This window comes from Chanodichthys erythropterus, chromosome 8 (assembly GCF_024489055.1).
Source record: "Chanodichthys erythropterus isolate Z2021 chromosome 8, ASM2448905v1, whole genome shotgun sequence".
Lineage (NCBI taxonomy): Eukaryota > Metazoa > Chordata > Actinopteri > Cypriniformes > Xenocyprididae > Chanodichthys > Chanodichthys erythropterus.
Genome location: NC_090228.1, coordinates 45,695,240 through 45,712,006, shown reverse-complemented (window position 1 = coordinate 45,712,006; position 16,767 = coordinate 45,695,240).

Here is a 16,767-nt window from a genome sequence, read left to right as displayed (position 1 = left end):
ACAGATGCCCCAAGACAACTGGAGTAACAGGAGTGTCAGATAAAAAATGAATGCTTTCAGTGTGATTACCAGAAGTGATGAGTCTTACTGGACTTGTTGTGTGAGTGATGGAAGGAAGAGATAAGCCATTGAGAGCATGAACAGCAATGGGCTGTGGGAGAGCAACCACAGGAAGTTTAAGTCTATTTGCGAGATCAGAGTCTAGAAAATTACACTCAGCACCAAAGTCAATTAAAGCCTGAAAGTCATAGGTGGCCGAGGAGCACAGCAACTTGACAGACAGGAGGGTAGCAGCAAGAGAGGATTTAGTTAATGTGACCCCACCCGTCAGTAACCTCTTATCTACTGATGGGCCCTGGCTTTTACGGGACACACTGCTGCGATGTGACCAGCCGCTCCACAATGCAGGCAGAGACCCTCATTATGGCGCCTGCGTTTCTCCTCCAGTGAAAGGCGAGATCTGCCCATTTGCATGGGTTATGGTTCGAAACCAGAGACGTCCGTGTCGCAGGAGGTGATCGGAGGATGGTAAAGTGGATTAACTGTCAGAACTCGGCAGTTGATCTCATTGATCTCTTTGTTGCAATCTTGTATCCACCCAAATAGCCAGATCTATTAATCCATCAAGCGATGTGGGCAACTCCAGTGATTAGATTTCATCCTTGATATAATCAGACAGTCCATGTAAAAACATGTCTCACTGCGCTTCTTGATTCCAACGGCACTCCGCCGACAAAGAGCGGAATTCAATAGTGTTGGGGATTGTGATAGATGTGACAAGTGAAGAAAAAGAGATCACAGAGGCAGCAGGCTACTGCAAAAGCTTGTGGGTTTATTTCCACAGAATACGGTTACAAAAAAATATATATAAATGCTAATGCAACTGAGGTAAACCAAAATGTAAAGGGAAAAAATATATAAAACAAACAAACAAAAAGACTTATACAATAAACATGAGTCACTGCATTTGCCTCTTAACTCCCTGAGGTCTGAAAACTCGTCGGCGCGTTTTGCAGGATTTTTTCACATTGCAGCAAAACAGACTTAAAATACTCCATCATTTCTTGTCATAGAGACATAAGTAATATATCAATTGAAACTATAGAATGTCTTCTTTTATTTGTGTACACTCAGAGTAAAAACACAATGTTGTGCTTTTTGTAAAATAAAGAAAACTAACATGATGCGTGATCTCTCGTCTCCCTCTGAACGAAGTCCAATCTGATAGTTCTCAGAAAATGAACTGTAACTTATGAATACTAATGACAAAAAAATGACACTTATGTCTAAAGAAACGTTGAAATGTCAGGTTTTTAATCATGCAAGTCAAATCGAAAACAAACATTCTGTGTTTATGTAATCTGTATGAAAAGAGAGCCATGTCAGAAGTCCGTGATTCAGCTCATTATCCGCTAATGCGGCCACGCCCACGGAGCCAGCGCTATTCAGACGCAAATTCTGAGGCAATACTTGTATGCATTGTCTCAATCGTGTATTTATTGTCTTGAAAAGTGTTTGTTTGGATGTTAAAGCCATGGTTAGTGATCTCTAGAAGACATGCCATTAGTTCCTGGTTCCTGTTCTTCTTTATATGAATTTGTGGCCTAAAGGTGTACAGAGCGCCCTCCGGCTGCAAGTCTGAATTGAAAACACAGTATCCAGCACTCATAGTGATGACAATAAATATTGAATAAATATTACTCCTCAGTATAGAAAATTGACATAAATATATAAGAATCCATCAATATTTCTCCAAATGTGCATGCTTTTAAGCTAAAAGCCTATATGAAATGCCATAGAGGTAACATAATTGTTCAGACACTTTGCATCACAGAAATACATTATATTTTAAAGAATATAATAGAATACCATTATTTTAAATAATAATATTTCACAGTATTGCTGTTTATGATGAGCTGAGACATTATTACAGAGGTTTTTTTTTCACAGCCTACCTGACTGAAAGGCCTCATTAATATGCAAGTCATTTCGGGTCATTATTATGTGATTATTTTGTCTTCTCAGGTGTAAATGATCCATTATTCATGATCATTCATGCCTCCATGCATACTGTGTTTCTTGACAAAAAGTGTCTTACAAAAACTAAATCAATATATTGTTTTATATGAAGGAGTAGGCAGCATAATTTTTACATAATTCTGAAGCAAAAACTCTAGTCTACAACCTCCAATACCCAGAAGTCTTGTGAACACAGATTTAATATACTTTTTTTTTGGCCTTATTTCAGTGACTTAAGTTTTTTGTTTTTTCAATAACCACACATAAACATTATTCCTTCAAAAATACAAACATGTACATACATGTTCCTCACATATTATGGTAGCCTAGTTTGTGCTGAATACAGTGTAATGACACTTTTGTCATTTATATGTTTATGAACAACTGAAAAAAGCACAAATGTCAGGGCATGTCAAAACTTCTCCAAGCCCCAAATCAGCCTCAGACTCCAGAGGGTTAAAATACAGAGATCTAGGGACTGCAGGACTTGTTCTCCCCAAAACAACACTAACTACTAGTGATGTTACAGTCTGTGCCGAGGCTTCGGAGCGTGTGTCGAGAAATCCCAGAAGCTTTCAGTGAAGCGCGTATCGAAGCTTGTATCGCTTTAGATCAGTGACGTCATTGATGACGTTCGAAGCCTCGCTTCTGCCTGACTGGTTCGAATGGTTCGACTGGATGCGGTTCGAATCTTGCCGCAACATTTTGACAGATTTATAAACCCTTGGGATCCCCTTAGAATGTCTGGTTTTAGAATAATAATATCGCCCAAAACAGGAGGATAATGGGTAATGGAGTCCGGGAGACAAGGGAACTGTGACATTACCCCCCCCCTCCCGGTAGGCGCGCGCCGTAGATAGAACAACCAGGAGGGAGGGTGGGCGCCCTGGAGACCTCATGCAGGTGCAGGGAGAGGAGCGGACTGGAACTGAGATCTCCAGGGCGGATCCATGAGCCATGGCGGGTCAGGGGCCGTGGGCTGCTATGGCGGGTTAGGGGCCGTGGGCTACCATAGCGGATCAGGGGCCGTGGGCTGCCATGGCGGGTCAGGGGCCGTGGGCTGCCACTGTGGGTCAGTGTCCGTGGGCTGCCACTGAGGGTCAGTGTCCGTGGGTGTCCACGGAGGGTCAGGAGTCACTGAAAACCCGCCCACATTCTCCCCACCACCGGGTATTAGCCCCCCCCCAAAAAAAAGGGCTGAGGAGAAACATGAAAAGTCTGAGGAACAGAGTAGGTACGTGGGCTACTGGAGCAGGCTCGGCGAGGGCAGGAGATGCTTGCTTGGCGGGGACTGGAGCTACTGGTTCGGAGAAGGCTGGAGCTACTGGCTCAGAGAAGGCTGGAGCTACTGGCTCGGAGAGGGCTGGAGCTACTAGCTCGGTCCAAAAGTCTATCAGCCAGTTAGTTTCCTTTGGCTGTTCGTGAGAGGTTGGTGCTGGCCCAGCGAAGACTGGAGATGGCTTAGCGAAGACTGGAGCAGGCTCTGCGAAGACTGGAGAATCTGGCTCAGCGGATACTGGAGAATCTGACTCAGCGGAGACTGGAGAATCTGGCTCGGAAAGGGCTGGATCGGGTTTGCGACAGGCCGACTTCTTCCTCCTCCTCCTCTTCTTCGGCCCTCTGGACCCAGCGGAGGTATGAGGGTCCAGCAGGACACAGGGGGACAATTCACTGAAGGGGCATGTGGAGAAGTACGGAGGCTGACGAACTGGCCAGGCCGCCCGTGTCTCTGGGGGGACTGGACGAAATGAGAACATTAAATCTGGAACCTCTTCAACAACGAATTTGGAGCCATTTAAATACAAAATTAAATTAATAGTATCGATTAAGGAAACATAATCATCAGATTCTTCAAACCGGATAGTGCTCTCGTCCAGTCCGCCCAGAAACAGGGTGTTTAAACGAGCGTCTGACCAATTTGTCAGATAAGCTAACTCTACGAACTCCTCCACATACCTCTCCAGCGAACGTCCAACCTGAAAGAGCCCAATTAGACGATCTGCTGCCGACATCGGAATGTGAGGCACGGGAGGAGCGGGAGCCTCGGCGAGGAGAAACAAACCCATGTTTGTTTGATGGATCTCCAGCGGTATGGGTCCGTTCTTCTGTTACGGTGCTGTTGCAGGAGAGATGAGGCGTTCCCAGAGATCCACTAAACAAAGGTATTTATTACAATAAAGGAAGCAGGAACAACTAACACACATAAACACAACAGAGAACGGACAGGGAGTGAAGGGAGTGAGTCCATTAAAAAGGCAGTGATGATGAGGGAGTCCAGGTGCAGGTGATCCGTGATGATGGGGAGAAAACGAGGGAATTGAGTGCAGGTGTGGAAACAGGAGGATAATGGGTAATGGAGTCCGGGAGACAAGGGAACTGTGACAGTAATATCATTGGCTGGTAATATTCGCTCTTACAGTTATTTTCCATGATATCATCTACGGGGGCTCTTCTCCCACACCTCCTTCCCATGTACTCCCCGACCTTTCTGCCATAGTCATTAAAACTTCAGGTGTTGCTTATGTAAGGGACAATTTTCTTAGTAAGGGTGGCTGACTGCCAACTACTGTACATCTTTTACCTTAATCTCTCATGGCCTTCTGCCAATTGATGGTCAACTCTTTTCCCATTGGCCAAATGAAACATTGTATCAAAACATTCAATACACCCCAGAGGCAAGATGCCTTCATATGACACACTTAACAATGATCTTGTTCATTTCACAGTCACCTGTTGTCTGGTGGAAAATTACCAACGAAATATGCTCAGTGGCCAAGTAAACTTGTTTGACCCTTACAGTTACATAGGCCAAAAGGGCCTCACAATACTTCTAGCTTTTATATTAAGCAAACAAATTCTACAATTGTATTGTAGAATTTGGATGGATAAAATACTCCATCAATAGTCAGAAGCGTATCTCCCTTTGTCACGATGATGACGAGGGGACCCTGGATTTAGGTACCGGATGTCCTTTTGGGGTCATGACATAGCGTCTGCTGGACTAGCAGAGTGCCAGTTGTCCACCAGTACAAGGGACCTGCACAAAACACTTAGCGCAGATACACGATTCACAGCTTCTTCAAGGCTGAAGTTGATCTGAGCTCTGCTCTGAGCAGGAAACGTTACCAAAACATCCTGATAACATGTTCTTTTCTCTCAGTGAGGGGTACAAAGGAAAATAAATGCTTTAACATACGTTAAGAAGTCATTCAAATAATATAAATGTTGATTAATAACTTAAAAGATATGTATTGAAGCAGCAATGGATTCCAGAATCCATCCCTTTAATAGAAAAATCCGTTCTGCTCCGATTCCCCTGCCGTAACTCAGCCACGAAACGAGCCGCCTCCCTGCCCGAAACAGCTCGATCAAAAACCTTCTTAATCTCCTCCGTAAATGACTGAAAAGAGGTGCAGCATGGAAGCTTCTGTTCCCAAACTGTAGTCCCCCAGAGAGCCGCCCATCCAGAAAGCAGCGTGATGACAAAAGCTATCTTTGATTCCTCAGTGGGAAAAGATGATGGTTGGAGAGAGATGAAAAGAGAACACTTGGCAAGAAAAGAACAACACTGCTGGGGCTCACCTGAGTAGAAAGCTGGAGGCGGAAGACGGGGTTCGGTGAAACGAACGGCCTGATCCGAGACAGAAGACACAAGTGGAATAGACACAGCGGGTTGTTGGACGGACTTAATGTGAATGGAGATGCTGTATCTGGGTGGTAAGCTCTGAGACCTGAGAAACCAGAGCTTGAACAGCCTGATTAGAGGCTGCCATCTGTTCCTCTTGGCGATCCATGCATGAATTACTATGAGTCAAAAAGTCTCTTAAATCTGAAGCGCTTGCTGGATCCATAATGGTCGCATCGTTCTGTCATGAAACAGAAACACAAGATTCAAATGCAAGTGAACAGTCTTTATTTAAAACACTGCAACAAGACAATAGCAGAACTGTAGCAGGTGCAGTATAATCCAGTGGTGCATAGTCTCTAGTTCAGGCAGAAAAGTAACCAGTCCAAGCAATCCAGAAGAGAACAGTTTCCAGGCGTAGAGACGCAGGAACTAGGAGGACTGCAGAAAACAAGGACAGGACATGAACAACAATGATCCGACAACACACCATAGAAACGCCAGCCAGATAAAGGCAGTGCAGATGATTTACACCTGTGACCGCAAGATTGACTCGTCAGGTGCGCTGTAACTAGGCAACGCTGACAATGCAGGAGCAGACGCACACACACACACACACACACACACACACACACACACACACAGACCCATGAACACTCAGTGCATAACTTACATTTCACTGGTATATTCTCCATCTGTAAATGTTAGAAAATCATGCAAATATTTCCATTTCGCATGTGCACCAAACAGATGGAACGCAATAGAATAGAAGCACAATAATTCTGACTAAAATATACATTTTGCTAAAATATTTGTTGTTGGATATTAACTGTAAAGGGACTATTATAAAGGGGTAAATCAAATGTAGGTTAATATAGCCTACTGTAGGCCAATTATTCAGCTCAGATTCATCTTACCTATTAAAATTTAATCTGCTTTTGTTATTATTTATTTAAATTTTGTGATTTAAACTTCTGTAGTACCATTGAAAGGTACTACAGCTGCCAAACAAAACCAGAGAGAAATGTATTCATATATTTTAAAACAATCAAATTAAATCTTTGGCACAAAACATTCAGCCAGTAAGAAAAGAAAATCTGTATGTTACACATTTCTCACCATTTGTATCGCTCTGCTTGAAGTGGCTGTCATGGCTACACATACTACACTTGTTATACCACAAATCGCTTGGTATTTCTCCTGCTCTTTGTCTAGCAAAAAAAAAAAACCCTCATCACTAAATGAAAGCTTAAAATGAAGGCCTGATTATTTCAGGGGCCTTGTCACAAATCCATTGTTTTTGAATTTCTGTGTTACTTTTGCTATATTTTCACACTTAAAACAATGATTTGGTAATCCTCTTGTACCACTGTCCTCTCCCAAGTGCTTCCACTGCTGTCAGCATTATGTCTGAGAATGATTCAGTGGGCTATATAACACTTTAAATTTTTTGGTTCATCATACTTACCTGTTGATCAAACCTTAAAAACCTTAAAGCCTTAAACCAGAAATGTTTTATTTAGTTCTAATCAGTAACATTTAGGAGGGTATACTCATTTTTTTCTGGTTTATCACCTTGATAAGAAAATCTTATTTTCCTGAGTAATTTTGATCTTTGGTAACTGATTAAGCAGACTTGCTGGAACATTATATTTCTAAAGAACCCTAACATGTCTTAATAATAGTAATTGAGTAATTGCTGACTTTATATTATAAAGTCTATAGTATTTTATATATATACATGGGCGACTCTCGAGGTGGGGGGGCAAGAATTTTTTTTTTTTTTTTGCAAGTAGGCCTACAAAACATTTTTGTATCTTTTTTTAAGCAAACAAAGTTTAAGTTTGCTTGTTGTTTATTTACTCATTTATTTAATAATTCACTTAATTTTATTATCACGGGAAATTACGTGGATGATATGTGAATCAGTGTCTATCATTTTGCGAGCAACTGATGATAAAGAAAAATGCCACGTCGCAATATTGAAAATATTTCCATTTTAAACCATGAAGGCGAGCCAGTTGATATCGCACAAACAATGTGCATACTTTGCGTGAGAGTTATGCGGGTGAAGAAGGCTTAAACTCCAGTCAATTTGGCCTATTCACTACCGAAACTGAAAGTAAAAACGGAATGAGCTTTTGGCATCCGCCGCTGCAATAACGCCGCATATTCTCTTAGAGATGATGTGAGATGAATCTAATTTATTTTCTTAATATTTCTCTTGTGGCCCATAGTGAGTCGAGAAGTATTTTGTGTTAAACAAGTTTAATGAGGAGTACAACTTTAAAGAGAGAACAACTTTAAATGAGGAGTAAGCTAACTAATACTTTATTGTCCTCGCAGCGCATCGGTTATGCAGTGATGTGCTATGATATCACGGGGCAAATGAATTGCAATATTAATTTAATAATAAAAGTAGCATGATAATAAGAAAAATAATTCAATAGCCCTGCATGCCCATCAACTATACGCCACTGTGAAGGGATAAACGGCGTTCGGGCACGGCATCAAATTGATTAACTGTTTTATCCAAATCCACATGCATGGACCATTCAGTACTGCAATGTCTCCTGTCTCATGCTGCTTCTCATGTGTTTTCAGTCGGCGCAAGCAAGAAACGTTTACTAGACTGTGGATTAGTTTTGACTCTCCGCGTAGTCTAATTTTTATGACCACGGACGGTGCGTGTTTGCATGCGCCAAATGCGTCTTTCCACGCTGATGGGCAAAGGAGTATCTTTGAAAGGCCCGCGCGCTCAACTGTGCGCGAGAAGGAGGGGAACGTGGGAAATGAATTGACGGTTTACATCGGGAAAAATATGTCGCCCATGTTTATTATATTATATTATATATATATATATATATATATATATATATATATATATATATATATATATATGGGCTGCAATGATAAATGATACAAGATAGACCTACAAACGTGTTCAATTATATTGTATAGTATCAAATGTTTCTTAATATTTATAACAACATTAACAACATTTGATATACAATTAAATTGAACATGTTTGTAGGTCTACATTGTATTATTTATCATTGTAGCTTTATTTAAGTTGATTTTCTATAAACTGTATATTTATTTTTGGACTGATAGTGGTTAATAAACTCAAATAATTGTATGTGAGAGAGTCAGCTGTAATATCATTGCGTTCCTATTGGTCATTGTTAGAGGAGCTCAGCTTTAGCCTGACAGTTAGCCTGCTCTGGACCAGGTTAGATTCCCAGCATAAGTTGCCAGAGTGACTGAGTTTGAACTGTTTTAAGCATGCTTTATAAAACAGAATCCAGCGACAATAAGTCTGACAAAAATAAGTCTGACTTGTAATCTAATCTTGTTTTATGGAACATCCCTCGGGATAAGCTGGTTTTATTCTTTTGTTTTTGAAAAAGCACCTCATTCTGAGTGGCAGAATTTAAGTTTATTTGAAGATATAAGACGTTTTAAGATAAATTCTGATGTTTGAATGTTTCAAAACTTCCTGTCTGAGAATATTTATGGAAGCTTGTTTCTGCCACAGAATAAAAAATAAAACTGCAATTACAACTGGTTTCATGCAATGCTGTCTATACAAGTGTAAATTCTGATATGAACACAATCTTTTCCTCTTTCTCCAGGATGAAGTGGCATGTTCTGCTATAGTCTATGTTGAAACGGCATTCCCACCAGATCACACACAGAATGATGCAGTGGAGCTCACTGAGTGTCAATACCAATCCTAAATCCTTTTTTTTTTTCCATTTTAAACAGAATTCACATTCACAGTGTTTATTCTAGTAATCGAGTTTATGTCCTTTACATGTTACAGTATATGGGCAAATGGGGAGATGATGATCTAATTTACATGTCTTGCTATTACAGTAATTTCTGTTAGAAAAAGTCTTAATCTCTTTTCCTGTATGGATGTTATGCTGGAACAGAGGAAGAACCTCACCAAACTGTTGCCACAAAGTTGAAATCATAGTAAAGTGAGACACTGTTCATTTGTCATCGCATGCTATTTTTGCGATTGCGGCAGAATTTTTTTTTTATTTTTAGCTTGTTTTTTATTTTAGTTCTCATTTTACTAATTTAGTCCCTCATACTGTTAATGAGCATTTTTGATTTTATGTATTGAAACAGCCTTGTACCGTATATTTTGTGCAACATGTCTAAAACCGCTATAATGGCCTGCTTACTGACAAAACAAAAAAACTGTCATAATCACTGTCATGTAATTTTTATTGAGAAATCCTGCTGTTAAAAAACTACTGGATGAAGGAAGAAATGAGACTCAACAAGAATAGAGGAATTGGTTTTGTTGTACATAATTTAATTGTTTTGCCAAGAGCAGATGGACTCTTTACACCTCAATATATCATGGTCACATGATCAGATTCTTCTCCTATGCCAAATACTTTTTTTCTTAAATATTCAAATAGCAAATAATAATCAATAGGCTCTTTTGGTGTGTACTATAAAAGGAATACAAATGAGTGTCTAATATTTTTTTTATGATTAGTTTGTTTAATGGGAATGAGTGACAGACAAGACTAATCATAAGAGGAATCATAAAGTGGTTGTGCAACTTTATTGAGTTGGCATGTGCGTGATAAACATCGGTTAAAGGATTAGTCCACTTTTAAATAAACTTTTCCTGATAAATTTACTCACCCCCATGTCATCCAAGATGTTCATGTCTTTCTTTCATCAGTCGAACAGACATGAAGGTTTTTGAGGAAAACATTCCAGGATTTTTCTCCATATAGGCCTAGTGGATTTTAGTGGCTACCAAACGGTTGAAGGTCCAAATTAGTTTCAGTGCAGCTTCAAAGGGCTTTAAACAATACCAGACGAGGAATAAGGGTCTTATCTAGAGAAATGATTGGCCATTTACGGAAAACATTTCTTCGTACTTTCCGTTTCCGCATTCTTCATAACGCTTACGCTGAATGTTCTACGCCTTCCCTATTCTACTTGTGGAACAAATGCGGCGCCAGTTTCGTTTTTTTCCGTAAGTAGAATAGGGAAGGTGTAGAACATTCAGCGTAAGCGTTATGAAAAATGCGGAAACGGAAAGTACGTTCAAGGCGATTTTTATTTTTGGGTGTAAATATAATTTATTCTGCATTATTCTCATCAGTATTGTATTAGCTTTTACATATTTAAATCTGCATATTTATCATATTTACCACAAGGGCATTTTTTTCTTTATAAAGGCCATTTTTCCTTAATCTTCGTAAATGAATGCTTTTGAATGAAATCTTTTATTTCAAATTCTTAAATTTGTTCAATAAATAAATATCAAATTAAATAATTTACATTGAAAATCTACAAAAGCATTAAATAACATTATTCTTTAAGTATATTACCAGTCAAAAGTGTTTGAACGGTAAGATTTCTTAATGTTTTTGAAATGTATCTTCTGCTCACCAAGGTTTCATTTATTTGATCCAAAAAACAGTAAAAACAGTAATATTGTGAAATATTTTTACAATATAAAATAACTATTTTCTATTTGAATATATTTTAAAATGCAATTTATTTCTGCATTGGCAAATCTGTATTTTCAGCATCATTATTCCAGTCTTCAGTGTCACATGATCCTTCAGAAATCATTCTTATAGGTTGATTTTGCTGCTCAAGAAACATTTATTATTATTATCAATGTTGAAACAATTAGTTCAAGGGTTACAGACGAATAGGGGGTTTCAATCGTCAAAAAAAAAAAAAAAAAGTGTAATACAGCTTTAAATTTAGTTTTTTTCCCATACATTACAATGTGTCCTGTTTAATTTTATATTTTTTCTGAGCAAAAAATAATGACTATAATACATTTTTTAGCATGATTTAAAGACAACACCCACTAAAATGTCATTCAGTGTAACAATATTTATATATCAAAAAATTATGTTAGGCATATTTAAACAATAATGTTACAATGACATATTAAAAGACTATTTAAGCAACACAGTGCAGCAATCCAATACTTAACTGTAATTTTTAAATCTTTATACTTTGCCAGTATCCTTCAAACCACTAGGTTTTACACATTTGCAAAGTTTTTGTAAGGAATTAAAAATAATTTTAATATGATCACATATTCTTTTGTTTATTTTAATAAGTACAGGTCCAAATAAGTATAGTGTTTAATTTTTACATAAATATTTCCGTTACACTGAATGACCATGGTTTGTTACTCTGATGTTTTGCCAAAAAGGGAGATAATATTGTCATTGTTCCCATAATTGCAATGTTTTTAGTATTAGTCTGTATCATTAAATTAGTTTTAATAATATTCCTTTAATATAATTTGGAATATAATCATTTAATATTAAATGTAAGCAGAAGCAGATGTGAAAAATATTAAGCATTGTGACAAGATATTATTCTGACAATCACAATCCTGAATACCTTTCTCTTTTCCTTGCTAAAGGCCTGTTCACACCAAGTATGATAACTATAATGATAAACATATAGTTAAAAAAAAATCATTCTAAAGTAAAAAAAAAGAATAGCAGTGTCTACACCACAAATCGATAACAGCACTGTCACAGTGAGGCCCTGTGACTAGAGACTTGGATTATAAAAAGGACTCTTATTTTGACAATGGACTGTGAAAACACATGCATGCATACACTTCGTTTTGTGCATATTGAACATCAGTTAACACAGATATGTTTGTATTACTGATCATGTGTTGTGTTGTGTTGTTCACATCCTCATCATGCCATTTCATCATCTGTTGAATGTTTAATGGTTTATACATTTTTCTATGTTGATTTGTGTTGTGTTATGTTAAGAAGTAAAACAAGACTGGTAATCATGTTAAATGTTTATTGTTTTTATATTACCACTTACATATCATAAATAGTCATACTTGCGTACTGGAACATTTTCCCATCCCAAACAGACAAAACCCAGTCACATTAAATGCCACCATTTTGAAGACTACATTCCTGCCAATAGATGGCACAGTCCATTATTCTCATGTGTGAAGGGGATCTGATAATTCTTGGTTGAGCATTGTTAAACAATAATAGTTAATTGAGTTTGTTTTGTTCTAAATGTTTATGTATTTTTGTATTATTATAACAGTTTACCTCTTTGTTACTGTTAAATCACATTTATATATATTTTGTCAAACAAAACAGAGGCTAACTAGACCCTCCCTCCTCCTCCTCCCCCTCCCCCTCCCCTCCGTGCTTCCTGAAAGAGTCATGAACGCGCATTTAAAATCATTCTTGTCGGTTATTGGCTGGAGCACGTTTATTATGTTTCGTGCCGTTTTCGGAGCTTGTGGCAACTACAGAGACCGTGTTTTTTTTTTTGTGGCAACTACAGAGACCGCGTCAGGACACTTTTCACACAGCAGCATTTTGAATCGCCGACAGGTCCAGATATTTAGAATGCCAAATATCTCACGGGTGTCAGCGACTCGTCTGCGATTCTCTCAGATCGCGTCTTTGCTCATTCACACTGTGTGATTGTCACTCGCGTAAACGAGCACCGATTTGCCTGTGATTTCAGGCATTTGTCGTGATTTCTCAACCTGTCGGCGAGCCAAAATCGGGGCTAAAATCATGCAGTCTGAACTTGCCTTTAAGGCTGGTTCACACTGTGCGATTTTGGCCACGATGTGGTCGTCTGAGACAAATTTTGCAAATCCTAAAAGATTCCTATAATCCTAGCCTAAAATCTGTAGTCTTTGATCGCTAGTTTGACATGTTCACCAACAGCCGGTTAATGACCGTTGTGATCAAATTTTACCTCAGATGAAATTCCCCACACAACAAAAGAACTCCGTGGCGGATCAGCCACGGAGGTATTGCGGCTTCCGGACCGTATCCGCGAACGGACCCGTATCAGCGTCTACTTGCGCACAGTGACAGATCTGCAAAGAAGACGGATTGTGGACCCGCTGTGGCTCCGTGCTGCATCCGCTCCGCATCCGCAATTAAAACCTTACCTCCGCGGCAGGTCCATTTGGGACCCCCAAATTGATACAACCGTTACAGTAAAGGCACGTGCGCATCCATGGATCCGATATGGGTCCACTCAGGATCCGCTGATTTACAGTAGAATTTGCGGAGCTGATCCTCTGGGCGGTGCCTAAACGAATGTGACAGTCACACGGGTTTGGCGACTTGAATGCGGATCCACCTAGGAGTCTCCTGCTGTGTGGGTCTGGCAGTGTCAGAAGATTTGGTGCACAATCCTGCAGTGTGACTTCTCCTACGACAAACGTCAAATTGTCTTCATTTTTCAAGACAAGCCGTGATCAAAATTAATGACAGAGATGTCGTTGTTAGCCACCATTTCAGTCCTGTGTGTAACGCAGCTCACTGTCATCGAATGTGTATGTTTTGATGATGTAAAACTCCAGACAAGTTTTCATGCACGTGTCCATTTTTAATGCGTCTTGACTGTTGTACAGTCTGACAAGTAACCATTGTAAAGGACTATTATAAATCGCACAGTGTGAACCCGGCTTTACGCTCATGTCGGACACAATTCAGTTTCAGATTTCACTGCTGTCCTTCAGAAAGGTCTGCATTCACTTACCTAAGTGTGCCAGGCACATTCGATGAAGCAAGTACCGGTGACGCCGTAATTAGGCCTTTTTGCCTGGCAAAGCTATGAGTCGCGTGGAGAGCATTGGGTGTTCTGTTGCGGCACGTGGCTGGGCTGAGTGACAATCACGGACATGTTTGTTCATCCTGAGTTTGTCTTCAGAGGTGTTTTTATCAGTCAGAAGCATAACTGCTCAACACAATCATTGCTTAACAACAGGAGTATAAGCCTAGTAGATTCAGTGCAGTGTGGACATTCCACTCTATGTAGTGGCACTACTACGTGCCAATTGTCAAGACAAGTAGTTGTTTGCACGATCTCGCTGCTACTGTTTGTTAATGAGTTCACGCTCCTGTAATGAGAGCCAAACTATTGTGCTCGATACATTGTTTCTGTTGTGTATGTGTGTGCGTGTGTCTGTCTGTGTATTTATATACGCAATTTTGAACTACTGTATTTTCCTATTCTCATATACTAGTGACAAAATATAATGGTGATTTTATAACCGGTTGTGACCCGTGAAAGAAAGTAAGTGTAATATATTTTTATTATGCAATTTTAATCCAAGTTCCTTATGTAATTGTTCTAAATAACAAAATAACATTAGAGAATCATACAATGCAAAGTGCAATTAAGTTATAAAGTGCAATCCATTATACATCGGATCATCTTGTACCATTCGGCTCAGTCAGAAACACAGATCTCCATATGAGAAAAATGTATTGCAGTTTGTGGCATATATACTGCAACATGCATACTCCAGTCCCAGCTACTGCATTTACGTAGGAAGTGTGATGGGCCGGATGAAAATTTGAGATATCTGTTCTACAGTTCATTACAGTGGGTTAAAAGCTGTGGGCCAGCTGGTGGTTCTGGTTTACATGGCCCCGTATCATCTCCCTGAGGGCAGCAGGTGGAACAGGTGATGTGCTGGGTGCGAATGATCTTAGCATGATGTTATGCACTCTTCCAGACAGCGGGTGGCATAGACTGCTTTAAGTCCGTCAATGGCATCAGACAATATTTTTATTCAGAAATATCTTAATGGACATTTTAGTCTTCTGGAAGAATTCTGAGTATTGAAATGATTTGTATGAAAAATTAAATACTGCTATGAATAACCATTGTTGCTTATGGCATTAAATGATAAATTATATAATGAATAATAGGATAACGATAAAATAATAATCAAGTCATGTATGCATAAATTATCAGGTGGCGCTGGGCATCCAGGTATATTAAATATTATATTCAGATACAACTGCAACAACGTGTATGCGGCATTTTACAGTAGCCGAATCCCTAGCTAGTGGAGGGGCTGCGAGATTTGAGTTTGATGCAGGGGACCGGGGACAAATGTTCCGGAGCGGTCACCAATAAAAAACCAGCATACCATACACTGCATTAGATAAAACCAATCACATTCTATAGGCATGTTATTTATGCATATGAGCTCTGGCTCAGTATCATTCTAGCTTAGGCCACTAGGTCAGATGCACATTTATAGGTAAGCTCAAGTGTTAAGCCACTCGGCAAAGCAGGCCCAGGCTCACATAGATTGTAGTGTTCTCGTGCAGTGTGTTGAAACTCTGACTAAACACCAAGTTAAACCGTAGCCAATGAAGACAGAGTCGTAGTAAGTTTGATCATTTACTGTCACTCTTTGTCATTGACATGTTGCGGTGAAAACTGTAATAAAACAATACAACACAACAATATTCAATGTCTATGTTTTGATTAATCATACAATTATAAATCTCTGTAACAAACAATCACAGCTATCTTCACTGTAGTAGCAGCTATAATGGTTGTTAGCATCACAGTTAGCTTGTTTTTAACAACTTATTAAACATCATATTTCAACAAAATCCTTACAAATATATAATCTTTAACATGTCTAATGTCACATAGATGAACTTACGGCATTGCCTCTATGATGGATTAAAGTGGATGCAATGGATTGTTGGAGCGAGAGCACACCATGACTGTCTCCTTGTTTTCATGTAGAACCAGGAAGTATTTTAGAGGAAGTGACTAAACAGGCAGTGACATCATCAAGTAACAAATAATATTAATTTTTACAAATGAGGTAGATAAACAGAAAAGTAATTATGAATTTCTTATTTTACCTGAGAATATATATCAACAAAAATAAAGCAGATATTTAAAAGTTAAATCCCTTAAAGGGCAACACATAGATAGTCATACACGCGCCTATAGCTCTACGGAGCAGCAGCAGTACAATATTTTGGTGTTCAGATCTGTTGGGTGGGGGGTATCAGGCCGAAGCTACTCAGCCGCTTGCTTAAAGGTGCAACAGAGGATCTTTTCGTCGACTGAGAAGCCAAAGACTGTTACTGAGTTTTTGAAATGAGCGCATGCGTAAGAACAGCCCCCCTCCTTCACAGCTCATTTCGAGGGAACGCCTCCCGAAACTTGTGCACGAGTATTGGAAAACGAGTGTTTACCACCGGCATTCGCTGTGTCATGTTAGTGGATTCATTATGTCGGACTCACCGCAGGTAACTCATAATCTGCAGTTGTTACTCCTG